Source organism: Pseudorca crassidens, chromosome 6, assembly GCF_039906515.1.
Source record: "Pseudorca crassidens isolate mPseCra1 chromosome 6, mPseCra1.hap1, whole genome shotgun sequence".
NCBI classification, from domain to species: Eukaryota; Metazoa; Chordata; class Mammalia; order Artiodactyla; family Delphinidae; genus Pseudorca; species Pseudorca crassidens.
In genome coordinates, this window is record NC_090301.1 from 34,181,572 (window position 1) to 34,196,084 (window position 14,513).

A 14,513-nucleotide genomic window follows, 5' to 3' on the forward strand; every position below is an offset into this window, starting at 1 on the left:
GTGGGATTGGCTGTGACACCATGGGGTCAAGGACACTGGCAGCAGAAGTTCTGGGAAGTACTCCTTGGCATGAGCCCTCCCAGAGTCCACCATTAGCCCCCCCAAAGAGCCTGTAGCCTCCAGTGCTGGGTTGCCTCAGGCCAAACAACCAACAGGGAGAGAACTCAGCCCCACCCATCAGCAGACAAATGGATTAAAGAGCTGAGCTCTGCCCACCAGAGCAACACCAAGCTCTACCCACCACCAGTCCCTCCCATCAGGAAACTTGCACAAGCCTCTTAGATAGCCTCATCCACCAGAGGGCAGACAGCAGAAGCAAGAACTACAATCCTGCAGCCTGTGAAACAAAAACCACATTCACAGAAAGATAGACAAAATGAAAAGGCAGAGGACTATGTACCAGATGAAGGAACAAGATAAAACCCCAGAAAAACAATTAAATGAAGTGGAGATAGGCAAGCTTCCAGAAAAAGAATTCAGAATATTGATAGTGAAGATGATCCAGGACCTCAGAAAAAGAATGGAGGCAAAGATCAAGAAGATGCAAGAAACGTTTAGCAAGGACCTAGAAGAATTAAAGAACAAGCAAACAGAGATGAACAATACAATAACTGAAGTGAAAAATACACTAGAAGGAATCAATAGCAGAATAACTGAGGCAGAAGAACGGATAAGTGACCTGGAAGACAGAATGGTGGAATTCACTGCCGTGGAAGAGAATAAAGAAAAAAGAATGAAAAGAAATGAAGACAGCCTAAGAGATCTCTGGGACAATATTAAACACACCAACATTTGCAATTAAACAAAATGATAAACCTTTAGCCAGACTCATCATGAGAAAGAGGGAGAGGACTCAAATCAATAAAATTAGAAATGAAAAAGGAGACAATACAATGGACACCACAGAAATACAGAGACTACTACAAGCAACTCTATGCCAATAAAATGAACAACATGAAAGAAATGGACAAATTCTTAGAAAGATATAACCTTCCAAGACTGAACCAGGAAGAAACAGAAAATATGAACAGAACAATCACAAATAATGAAATTGAAACTGTGATTAAAAATCTTCCAACAAACAAAAGTCCAGGACCAGATGGCTTCACAGGTGAATTCTATCAAACATTTAGAGAAGAGCTAACATCCATCCTTCTCAAACTCCTCCAAAAAATTGCAGAGGAAGGAACACTCCTAAACTCATTTCATGAGGTCACCATCATCCTGATACCAAAACCAGACATAGATATCACAAAAAAAGAAAATTACAGTCCAATATCACTGATGAATGTAGTTGCAAAAATCCTCAACAAAATACTAGCAAACAGAATCCAACAACACATTAAAAGGATCATACACCATGATCAAATGGGATTTATCCCAGGGATGCAAAGATTCTTCGATATATGCAAATCAATCAGTGATACACCATATTAACAAATTGAAGAATAAAAATCATATGATCTTCGCAATAGATGCAGAAAAAGCTTTTGACAAAATTCAACACCCATCTATGATAAAAACTCTCCAGAAGGTGGGCATAGAGGGAACCTACCTCAACATAATAAAGGTCATATATGACAAACCAACAGGAAACATCATTCTCAATGGTGAAAAACTGAAAGCATTTCCTCTAATATCAGGAACAAGACAAGGATGTCCACTCTCACCACTATTATTCAACATAGTTTTGGGAGTCCTAGCCATGGCAATCAGAGAAGAAAAAGAAATGAAAGGAATACAAATTGGAAAAAGAAGAAGTAAAGCTGTCACTGTGTGCAGGTCACATGATACCATACATAGAGAATCCTAAAGATGCCACCAGAAAACTATTAGAGCTAATCAATGATCTGGTAAAGTTGCAGGATACAAAATTAATGCACAGAAATCACTTGCATTCCTATACACTAACAACGAAAGATCAGAAAGAGAAAATAAGGAAACAATCCCATTCACCATTGCAACAAAAAGAATAAAATACCTAGGAATAAACCTACCTAAGGAGGTAAAAGACCTGTACTCAGAAAACTATGAGACACTGATGAAAGAAATCAAAGATGACACAAACAGATGGAGAGATATACCATGTTCTTGGATTGGAAGAATCAATATTGTGAAAATGACTTTACTACCCAAAGCAATCTACAGATTCAATGCAATCCCTATCAAATTGCCAATGACATTTTTTACAGAACTAGAACAAAAAATCTTAAAATTTGTATGGAGACATAAAAGACCCTGAATAGCCAAAGCAATCTTGAGGGGAAAAAAATGAAGCTGGAGGAATCAGACTCCCTGACTTTAGACTATACTACAAAGCTACAGTAATCAAGACAGTATGGTACTGGCACAAAAATAGAAATATAGACCAATGGAGCAAGATAGAAAGCCCAGAGATAAACCCATGCACCTATGGTCAACTAATCTATAACAAAGGAGGCAAGGATATACAATGGAGAAAAGACAGCCTCTTCAATAAGTGGTGCTGGGAAAACTGGACAGCTACATGTAAAAGAATGAAATTAGAACACTCCCTCTCACCATACACAAAAATAAACTCAAAGTGGATTAAAGACCTAAATGTAAGACCGACACTATAAAACTCTTAGAGGAAAACATAGGAAGAACACTCTTTGACATAAATCACAGCAAGATCTTTTTTGATCCACCTCCTAGAGTAATGGAAATAAAACCAAAAATAAACAAATGGGACCTAATGAAACTTAAAAGCTTTTGCACAGCAAAGGAAACTATAAACAAGATGAAAACACAACCCTCAGAATGGGAGAAATTCTGCAAATTCTGCAATTTGTATTCCTTTCATTTCTTTTTCTTCTCTGTTGCAAATGAATCAACAGACAAAGGATTAATCTCCAAAATATATAAACAGCTCAAGCAGCTCAATATTAGAAAAACAACCCAATCAAAAAATGGGCAAAAGACCTAAATAGACATTTCTCCAAAGAAGACATACAGATGGTCAACAGGCATATGAAAAGCTGCTCAACATCACTAATTATTAGAGAAATGCAAATCAAAACTGCAGTGAGGTATCACCTCACACCGTTAGAATGGACATCATCAGAAAATCTACAAACAACAAATGCTGGAGGGGGTGTGGAGAAAAGGGAACCCTCTTGCACTGTTGGGAATGTAAATTGATACAGCCACTATGGAGAACAGTATGGAGGTTCCTTAAATAACTAAAAATAGAATTACCATATGACCCAGAAATCCTACTACTGGGCATATACCCAGAGAAAACCATAATTCAAAAAGGCACATGCACCCCAATGTTCATTGCAGCTCTATTTACAATAGCCAGGTCATGGAAGCAACCTAAATGCCCATCAACAGTTGAATGGATAAAGAAGATGTGGTACATATATGCAATGGAATATTGCTCAGCCATAAAAAGGAATGAAATTGGGTCATTTTAGAGACATGGATGGACCTAGAGACTGTCATACAGAATGAAGTAAGTCAGAAAGAGAAAAATATCATATATTAACACATATATGTGGAATCTAGAAAAATGGTACAGATGGACCAGTTTGCAAGGCAGAAATAGAGACACAGATGTAGAGAACAAACATATGAACACCAAGGGGAGACGTGGGGGGGGGGGGGGATGAACTGGAAGAGTGGGATTGACATGTATACACTAATATGTATAAAATAGATAAATAATAACCTGCTGTATAAAAAATAAAATTAAAAAAAAGAAATATGAACATTTTGTGAGAAATGAGTAAAGTTTGAGTCTCTACTTCTTTGATATATAATTTAGTGATATTCCCAGCATCTTTGTGTTTTCTTTCACAAATGATTTTCAATGGATGTGTTTTAAGTTCAAATACCTGATGAGGCTGAAGATTTGAGGCTTTCAGCATCCTGTTGACTTTCATCTCTGTTTTTATTATATGTTTGAGTTATGCTAGTATTGGTTTTTCTTTTTTTCATTAGTTTTTATGAAATAGGACTAAAATGCCATAAAATTTTCAAGTGAACAATTGTCGTGCAGGTTTGGCAAAGATGCCAAAGCACAACTGTCGGCTGACAGGCAGGAAGTGCTTTATTCTTTAACATAAGAAAGTATGAGTGAAGCACACCAAAGGTGAGGTGAGATGTTAGAAGAAATATATATAAATGTCAAATAAGTAAAAAAATTTTATTCCATTAAATCTATTTGTCTTACCTTCTCAGCAAAATCACTAAGTTGTTTAAAAGCAAGAACTTCACATCACATTCAGACATTACAACAAAAGGGCCAGAAAATTTTACAAAGTATTTTAATTTCATTTAATTCACTACCACTTGTAAAGCTATTTCACCATCTCTGAAAGCAATCTCCAGATCTATACAATAATGTGAAGAATTGGCGCCATGATTCATTTGCATTCCATCTAGACCTCTCTATATATATCAATTTAAAGGTAATCAGAACCCATGTTACAAAATGCTCTTCAGCTATAATATGTAGTTCTTGCAAGTACCACTCCAATAGATGAGTACCTGTGGATTTACAAATGAAAGCATGAGAAGCAAAAAATGGATCCTCAGCACCACTGGGAAACAGTTCTCTCATTATGCATAAATCTGTGCATTAATGCTGAGTGTTTTTGACAAGTTCCCTTTCCTCCCACCTCACTGCTCCTGCCCCAGTTCTACCTGAATTCCAAAGCAGGGTTTCTGACCTTAGCAGCAGGACAACCCAGAAACTTTCATAGCATGTGGACACAGTCATCTTTTGTTCTAAAGATAAAGGGCAAGAGATGGGGAGAAACATTCTCCTGGGGCCTGATGATGTTAATGATGAGGAAGCATGTTTAGGGTTACAGGTCCTGCTATTCCAGAACTGAGCTCAAAATCAAGGGCCCATGTGTTCTTTAATAAAGTTAGGGTTTTGTGTAGACCTGTGATGTGCAGAGCCGTCTAAAGCCCAGGGCTCAGGGCAACGGCCTCTCTTTCTAGGTGTGAGGGTGGCACTGCAGGCTGCTGCATGATTCCTGGGGCTCCCTGGCTAGGGGCCATTTGGAAACTGCTCAATGAGTCTGTGGGATTTAGCATAGCACCCTTAACTCAGATCTTAAAAGACAAGAAATGATCAAAGAGAACTGAAAATAATGACAAGCTCCTTAAGAGAACACTGTCTTTTCCACAGTAGGAATATTCTCATAGAGCCACCATATAGAGCCGCACGAACGGGAAGCCTCTAGATGCTCACCATTTCATGAGGGCTGCAGCGTCACACAAGATGGTGCCCATTTTCCCAGCCAATGTGCAGACTAATTTTGATGACATATGTGGATTGTTAGGTCACAGTTTCTCTCATTCATTTATTCAACTTATACTTGGTTATACTGTTGGTATTCTGGCCTCCTCCACCTTCATTCCAAATACTAAGGCACACTGCTTTGGGGAAAGTTACTGAGAACGTTAGTAGCATCAGTCCCCTTACGGGGTCTTTGGAAAGAGCCTTTTATGCAATGCCAAAGTTTCCCTAAGTTCAACCAAAGAAAGAGCAATGAACATTTAGCTCCGAAAAACTTTCATTTCCTTCCCTTCTGCTGTTTTAGAGATAACAAAGTTGTCCTAATGACTAAAAAGAGGAAAGGAGGGAAAAAAAATCCCAATGTTATTAGTGCTAAGCCTTGGCCAAGTCAAGTGGCTGGGGTTTTCCTTCAGCACCCACTTCCTTTGTATCTTTCTCTTCAGCCACTCTCCACACAAGACCCAAATCCTACCTATTATTTTTTAATCGTAAGACAGCAGGTAAATATAAATTTTCATGCAATAAACAGACTCAAGATAAATATCCAATTCCTAAATCCAATCCCCTTGTTCTCTTGGTAACTTCTCTCCCTCCCTTTTAGTTTTTTTTTTTTTTTTTTTTTCTGACGTGGACCATTTTTAAAGTCTTCAATGAATTTTTTACAATATTGCTTCTGTTTTATGTTTTGGTTTTTTGGCCGTGAGGCATGTGGGATCTTTGCTCCCCACGCAGGGATCAAACCTACACCCCCTGCATTGGAAGGCGAAGTCTTAACCATTGGACCACCAGGGAAGTCCTCCTTTTAGCTTTTGAAGTCATCTCTACCTAGTCTGCTCATCGTACTTGGAGTCGTGGCAGCCACAGTGCAATCACGAGGCTCCCCTCCAGCCACACACTGAGGCTGACATGACAGAAAGATGGAAAGAACCCAGTTCTCTTTTTGTATATAGTTTGTATGATCTTTATACATACTTTGATGCTTCAGCTTTACTTTGGTAACTATTGCAAAGTATCAACAGAGATTTGCAAATGAAGGGCAATTTTCTCCAACTGTTCCTTATGAATCACATAAAATACATTTTTCCTCCATAGCAGGTGTCGTATGGTAATAAGATGATAATGCAAATCGTAAAATACACAATAATCCAACTAAGTGCAAATAATTAGAGTCAGTCCTAGCGTTTGAAAAATGGTCCATTTGGTTTCAGTGAATATGTTATGTCTCTCCACACTTAAATTCAAATCTTCTTTACTTAGAGACTAATTTGTTAGTCAAGTCACCAAGGCTAGAGAACATATCTGTGAGAGTAAAGATTTATCTTAAATGTAGACATATTTATTTTCTCTGCTGACTAATTAAATATTCATTATGTGTATAAAGGAAGATTTATTGAAAATAAATATTCTGGAATATAATGACAGTGATAAGGAAGAGAAGGAGAAGAGCTAACAGATTAAATGGAAAGAACTGAGTTCTACAATGACATTTCTGAGTCTACATCAACTCTGGTAGCCTGACCTCAGACTTTGTATTTCATGAAATTAATGAACCTCTCTGTTTTAAGCCATTTTCACTCATGTAGTAGTTTTACATATTTTAACTAACACATGGTTCATACTTTGAGAAACACCGTCATAAACATTGGTGATCCTCAGGGCTCTGTTCTAGACCCTCTTCTCTTCTTTTTTTTTTTTTTTTCACACACACACATACTGTATTTTATTTTTACAAGAGATAAATAAACTGACACCAAGCATTGTAAATGGATGACCACAGCAAAAGCAACGATTGCAATTACCAAACACAAAACACACTCACACTATGTCATAATATTGACATTCAGTCCAGTAATCCTCCACTGTAACAGCTCCTTTACTTTGCAGTGAAAATTGATCTGTATATTTTTTGCCCCTGAGTTCTTGTGGGATTTTTTTTTTTTCAACCTCTTCTCTTTTTACACACACCCTTTCCCTGTGTGATCTCTTCCACTGCCTTGGCTTAAAATAGGATCTACTCTGAAGACTCCTAAAGTGTTTATAGCCCAGACTCTTCTTTTGAACTCCCAAAACATGTAACAAGCTCTGTAACTGACCTCACCACTTGGATATCTCCCTGGCATCTCAGACTCAGCAAGTCCAAGAAATCATGACCAGCTCCCCTGAGCCTGTCTGTCCCCCAGACTTTCCCATCTCAATATATGGCCCCACCATCTATTCTATTGCTTGAGCTAGAAACCCAGGAATCATCATAGCCTCCTCCTTTTCCCTCAATCACCAAGACCTCTTGTGTCCTCTTTCTCTCCATCTCCACTGCTACTCCCTCATTTGGCCACTGCCACAGACTCCTAACTGATTTTCCTCCCTCATACGTATCTTGGCCCTTCCAATTGTTTTTTCCTACACTGCAGTCAAAATTATCTTTCTAATATGCAAAGCTAGTTAGATTCTTTCTCTGATTAAAACTATTTGACTCATTAAACTAGAGAGAAATCCCAGCTATCCACTCCCACTGCATGTGGTGAAGCCCTCAATATAAGCTTCATTGTGCTTTTCTTGAATTTATTAACTGTCCATTTCCCCACTAGTCTCTAAGCTCTTTGGATCCCAGAAACTGAGGTATCCACCCAACCTCACAACAGTGCCTGGCACACAGTAGATAGTAAGTGTGGAGTAGAATGAATGGATGAACTTATAACAAAGTTTTAAAAGCTTTGGGGTGTGACTCATCAGTGAATCATGAAATCAATCTGGTGGATTTATAATCAGCTTTCATTTTAAATAGAAGAAAAAGGGATAGATTGGGAGTTTGGGATTGACATGTACACACTACTATATTTAAAATAGATAACCAATAAGGACCAACTGTATAGCACAGGGAACTCTGCTCAAAATTCTGTAATAGGGCTTCCCTGGTGGCGCAGTGGTTGAGAGTCCGCCTGTCGATGCAGGGGACACGGGTTCGTGCCCCGGTCCAGGAAGATCCCCATGCCGCGGAGCAGCTGGGCCCGTGAGCCATGGCTGCTGAGCCTGCGTGTCTGGAGCCTGTGCTCCGCAACGGGAGAGGCCACAACAAGTGAGAGGCCCGCGTAACGCAAAAAAAAAAAAAAAAAAAAAAAAAAATTCTGTAATAACCTAAATGGGAAAAGAATTTGAAAAAGAATAGATACATGTACATGTATAACTGCATCACTTTGCTGTACACCTGAAACTAATATAACATTGTTAATCAACTATGCTATGTTAATCAACTATTAACAACTATGATAGTTGTTAATCAACTATCAATATAAAATTAAAATTAAAATAAATAAATGAATAAAATTTATTTTAAAAAATTTTTTTAAATAGATGAGAATAGTATGTAACAAGGGTATTATTTAAAGCAATTTTTTATTATAAAATGTGTAAAATAGTGAGATGCAGCAGAATAAAAATAAAAGCCACTGGTCTTTTTTTAAGCAAGCATTTTTTTTCTGTTGGGTTGGCCAAAAAGTCCGTTCAGGGTTTTCGGTAACATCTTAACAAAAAACCCAAACGAACTTTTTGGCCAATCCAATATGAGGAAAAGAAGCTTTCTTTAGGGAAAAAAAGAAATCTGAATTTCCTGGTACTGAAAAAGACTCCTCTCCTGGGGGATTTGTACTTTTATAGATTTCAAATCCTGAAATTCAAGGAAGAAAGTGCTTACTTTAGAGTTTTAGGTTTCTGTGAGCAAATGACAGAGGAACTTAAAACCCATCACAGATCCTGTCTGGAAACTACTGCCACAGCCAACTAAGCCTAGGAGTGCTGTTTAATTTTATTTCCTCTGAAAGTATATCTTAAGCATATCTTGTCTCACATCTTGGAGAATTTCTTAATGGCTGCTCCTCCAGCCTTCTCTCTTAAAGAGCAGAGTGCCTGAGCCAATGAGGTGCTGCCGTTCTGTTTCCATAGCAATAAAAGAAAGAAATCTTCCCTTCCATCTCCCAAGGACAAACCTCACAACGCAAAGCCCACGTCAAGAGTCTGAATGAAGGGGTGACTTTCTGCTCTAGTTTGGCTTTCACTGCAATACTGAAAGACTCAAACTGGATTGTCTTTAGAAGGGAAATTCATGCTCATACCAGGTCAGCCTTTGTAAAAGACTTTGACAGGATTCACTGGAAGCCTGCCTCTCTGCAGCACACATACTGTGGATTTTCTGCTCTGGCATTTCAGTCACTTGGAATGACCACTGAAGTCTCGAGTTCTGGAACCCTCTGGATTTGACCTAGAATGAATTCTGATTTTGTGTTGGTGCGAAACAGTTTCTCTATAACTTTGTGGTGTCTTTAAGACTCTTGGCTTGGAGAGGAGCCACATGGGAAAAACAAATCTTTGGGCAGTCCAAGGTAAGCCCTTTGGGAAGATGTTTCATATAATTTTTTCTGGAGGCTCAGCTGGCTCACTGGTGACTACAGAGTCACCAGTTGGCACATTCGGTCCACTGATCCTCAGGCAAAATCATCAGGGAGAGAAATAGGAAAGGAAAATAATGAGGAGAAAGAATCCTAACCCCATCACCACCACACACACCCCTGTGTTTAGAGCCATACGGTGCGCATCAAGCCACTCTGTATGCAGCAGATCTATCTATGCTGATATGGAAATATCTATTAGATAGCCTGCTATATATTAAAAATTTTTTAAAAAGCAGAAATGGTGTAGTGTGTAAAGTATGTTCTCACTTGTGTACAAAATTTTAAAGATTACAGAACATTTCTGGAAGGGTAACCAAAAAGCTGTTAACAGTGATTCCCTCTTGGGGGGGGTACAGAGGTAGAGGGCTGACGTTTAGCTCGTATGCAGTTACTGATATATTGAAATACTACCATACTGGTTGTGCATATACATTGTTCAAGCCCCTTGAATGCCCTGACTGCCACCTTGTTACCCCAACACCTCCCCTGGCACCCACATACCTCCTCAGGATTCAGCAGGTAAGGGTTTAATACCTGGCATGGGGATGGGAGAGGGTCCTCCACCCTGTTCCATCCCTATAACCCTTGACTATACTGATTGTTCCATAGTCTTGTCTTACCGGTTGTTAACTATTTTGAGTGTCATCCCCACGAGTATTTGGAGGGAGAGGCCTTTACTTTTTAAGAGCAAAAGAATATGCACTAAGCATTGGTGAGAAAAGGAAACAACCAAATGTTCATCAATATAAAACTGGCTAAAAATATAAACAGGTACATTCATAGAAGGAAAATTTACAAAGTCAGGATGATATAGAATCAAATCTCAGGCTTGTTTTAAAGATCTGTCTTAGGTATAATTAAAATTATAGATTTGCTTTTAAAATAATCTAGTGTTAGAAAAGTGGCCTGAGTATAGATGAATGAGACTAGCCACAAATTGCTAATTGTTGAAGCTAGGTGATGTGTGAGTTCACTGTACTCTTTTCTCTACTTCTGTACATTTAAAAAATCTCTCCATAGTAAACTTAAGTTTAAAAAGGATTATATGGGGGCTTCCCTGGTGGCACAGTGGTTGAGAGTCCGCCTGCCGATGCAGGGGACACGGGTTCGTGCCCCGGTCCGGGAGGATCCCACGTGCCATGGAGCGGCCGGGCCCGTGAGCCATGGCCGGTGGGTCTGCACGTCCAGAGTCTGTGCTCCACAACGGGAGAGGCCACAACAGTGAGAGGCCCGTGTACCGCAAAAAAAAAAATAAAGATTATATGATTATACTATATATAATATATATACTATATATATATTATACTATATATATACTATATATATATTTATATAGTTACTGACATTAAAGAAGCTCATGACATTGTTTAAAAAAGGCACATCTAGAATGTAAGTAGAGTTTGTTCTCATTTATGGAAAACTATATAAATCTGTTTCTTTAGAGAGAATTCTAGAAGATATTAATCAAAATATTTTCAGTGGTCATCTCTAGATGTTAGTATTTTGGAGAATTTTTACTTCCTTAGACTCTTCTGTGTTATGATTTTCTTTACAATAAGCATATTTCAATTTAACAGAAACACAAAAATAAACCTATTCTCCCACAAATTTAGAAATAAAAGTTTCTATAAACAAAATGCCACTGGGGTTCATAATATTCCTAAACTCAGTTACCAGTTTTTGAGAATGTAATGTATGCAAGGCGGTGTGCCAAGAGCTTTCCTGACATGGTCTCGTTTCATGTGCACAACAGCACAATGAGGAGGCATGAATTTTTGTCCCCATTTTGCAGATGAGGAAACTGAGACTCAGAAATGTGAAAGTACATTTTTTGAGGTCCCACAGGTGATAAGTGGAGAAGCTTCCATGCAAATCAGACCCATCTGATTCCAAAACCCAAAGAAAATTTTAGTAAAGAATGTTGTGGAGGGGGGAAGAAAAACTATAATTCTGGCCCAATTTTCATTTTTAAATATATTCTTTTCTAACCCTTGTCCATATTGGTACAAACTTTTACATAATTGTATTCATTGCATACACACTATTTTATATCTTGGTTCATACTCATTTCTTCATGCTTCCACAGGCTTTAAAGTGGTCAGTTAAAATCTATATAGGGCTTCCCTAGCAGTCCAATGCTAAGTCTCTCTGCTTCCACTGGAGGCGGCATGGGTTCAATCCCTGGTCTGAGAACTAACATCCAGTACGCCACGTGGTGCAGCAAAAAAAGAAAAAAAAAAAACCATATAATCTCCACTGAGTGGTTGTACCATAATTTACTTCTGTACAGTTTCACTTGTGGAGCTCCTTTCTCCTTGTTGACTGCTCCCTGTGATTAGAGCCACCCAGTTTATTAGTCAGGTAACAAATATTTATCAAATACCTGTCGTGGACAAGTTGCTTTGCCAGGCTCCCTGGGGGCACAGAGAATGACATGGTGGATCCAGGCCTTGAAGAACTGCTCAGTCCAGATGGGCCGACAAGAAATGGAATAGGGAAGGCACTTGCTGGGAGTTGGCCTGCCCCAGCCTCTCACTTCTTGCCCCAGGGACTCCTCTAAACCCCCAAGTTCAGGATCGGCCCCATTCTCACAGGAAGCAGATACAAGGTCCTAAACAGAAGCAGAGCTTCTGTCTTATTACTGCTGCAGGCTCCTCTCAGATTCTTACCTGAATTCTAGTCCCCTGTGGCACCATCTTCTCACCTGGTGTGCTCCACCCACCTCCTTCCCTTGTCTCCCTGAGACCTCCTGACCAGGCCCCCAGCAAAGGGGAACACGGACAGCTAGATACAGTGGCCCTGTCACCTGGTCGTTGGGCCAACATTCTCCATCCCACCCCCACCCCCAATCTTCCAATGCAGTCACAAATCACTTTTTGGTTAAATCAATATTAAGCGTTTACATTAATGTATATGAGAGTGTTCCTTACTGTGAGTTTATTTACTTTCTTATGCAATATTTGTTAGCCTGCAGTAATTATGCAATTTTAATTTTCTCAGGTGTCTATGTTTCTATTTTTAACTTTTCCCCAAATTTTCTGTTTCCTATTACAAGTGCTCTGTAACAAATTACCACAAATTTAGTGGCTTAAAACACCAGTTTATCTTTTAGTTCTGAGGTCAGAAATCTGAAATGGGTCTCACAGAGCTAAAATCAAGATGTCGGCAAGACTTCGTTCCTTCTGTAGGTTCAGAGGAGAATCATTCCCTTGCCTTTTCCAACTTCTAGAGGCTGCCCACATTCCTTGGCTCATGGCCCCTACCTCAATCACTCCTACTTGGCCATTTTCTTCTCTGACTCTGACCTTCCCACCTTCCTGTTAAAAGAACACTAATGATTACCTTGGGCCCACACGGATAATCCAGATAATCTCCCCATCTCAAGATCCTTAACTTCAGTATCTTGGCTATTATGAATAATGCTGCAATGAACATAGGGGGGTGCATATATCTTTTCAAATTAGTGTTTTTGTTTTCTCCATATAAATACCCAGAAGTGGAATTGCTAGATTGTATGGTAGTTCTATTTTTAAGTTTTTGAGGACCCTCCATACTGTTTTCCATAGGGGCTGCACCAATTTACATTCCCATCAACAGTGCACAAGGATTCCCTTTTCTCCACATCCTTGTGAACACTTGCTCCTTGTTGTCTTTTTGATGATGGCCATTCTGACAGTTGTGAGGCTATATCTCATTGTGGTTTTGATTAGCATTTCCCTGATGATTAGTGATGTTATGCATTTTTTCATGTGTCTGTTGGCCACCTGTATATCTTCTTTGGAAAATTGTCTATTCAGGTCCTTTACCCATTTTTTAATCGAATTGTTTGGTTTTTTTGCTACTAAGTTGTATGTGTTCTTTTATACTTTGGATATTAACTCCTTATCAGATATATCGTTTGCAAATATCTTCTCCCATTCAGTAGGTCGGCTTGTCGTCTTGTTGGTTTCCTTTGCTGTGCAACCTAAGTACCCATCAACAGATGAATGAATGTAGATGTGCCATATATATACAATGGAATATTATTCAGTCATAAAAAAGAATGAAATCTTGTCATTTGCAACAACATGAATGGACCTAGAGGCTATTATGCCAAGTGAAATAAGTCCGAGAAAGACAAACACTGAATGATTTCACTTCCATGTGGAATCTAAAAAACAAAACACCCTTTTTCACTTTTGCAAAAATTCTAGTATATTCTAGTATATTTTTAGTATAACATTTCTAATTCTAATATAACATTTTAAAATATTTTAGTTATCTACATTGTTTTTAAACTCAGTTTCCTGCCAGTCTTTCCATGTGACTCCTTAACCAGCCAAGCAACTCTGATTTATTCTATTCTGATAACACACTATATTGGCCTTACCTGTATGAACGTGAGTTATTTTCAATAAAAACTTTAATAATGACTTTAAAACATAAAAAATAAACAACAAAACAAATGAACAAACAAAACAAAACAGAAACAGACTCATAGATACAGAGAACAAACTGGTTGCCAGAGGGGAGAGGGGTAAAGAGTTGAGCAAAATAGGGCCTCCCTGGTGGCACAGTGGTTGAGAGTCCGCCTGCCGATGCAGGGGACACGGGTTCATGTCCCGGTTCGGGAGATCCCACATGCCGCGGAGCGGCTTGGCCTGTGAGCCATGGCCGTTGAGCCTGCGCATCCGGAGCCTGTGCTCCGCAACGGGAGAGGCCACAACAGTGAGAGGCCCACATACCACAAGAAAAAAAAAAAAAGGAGTTGAGCAAAATAGATGAAGAGGATCATAAGGTACAAATTTCCAGTTATA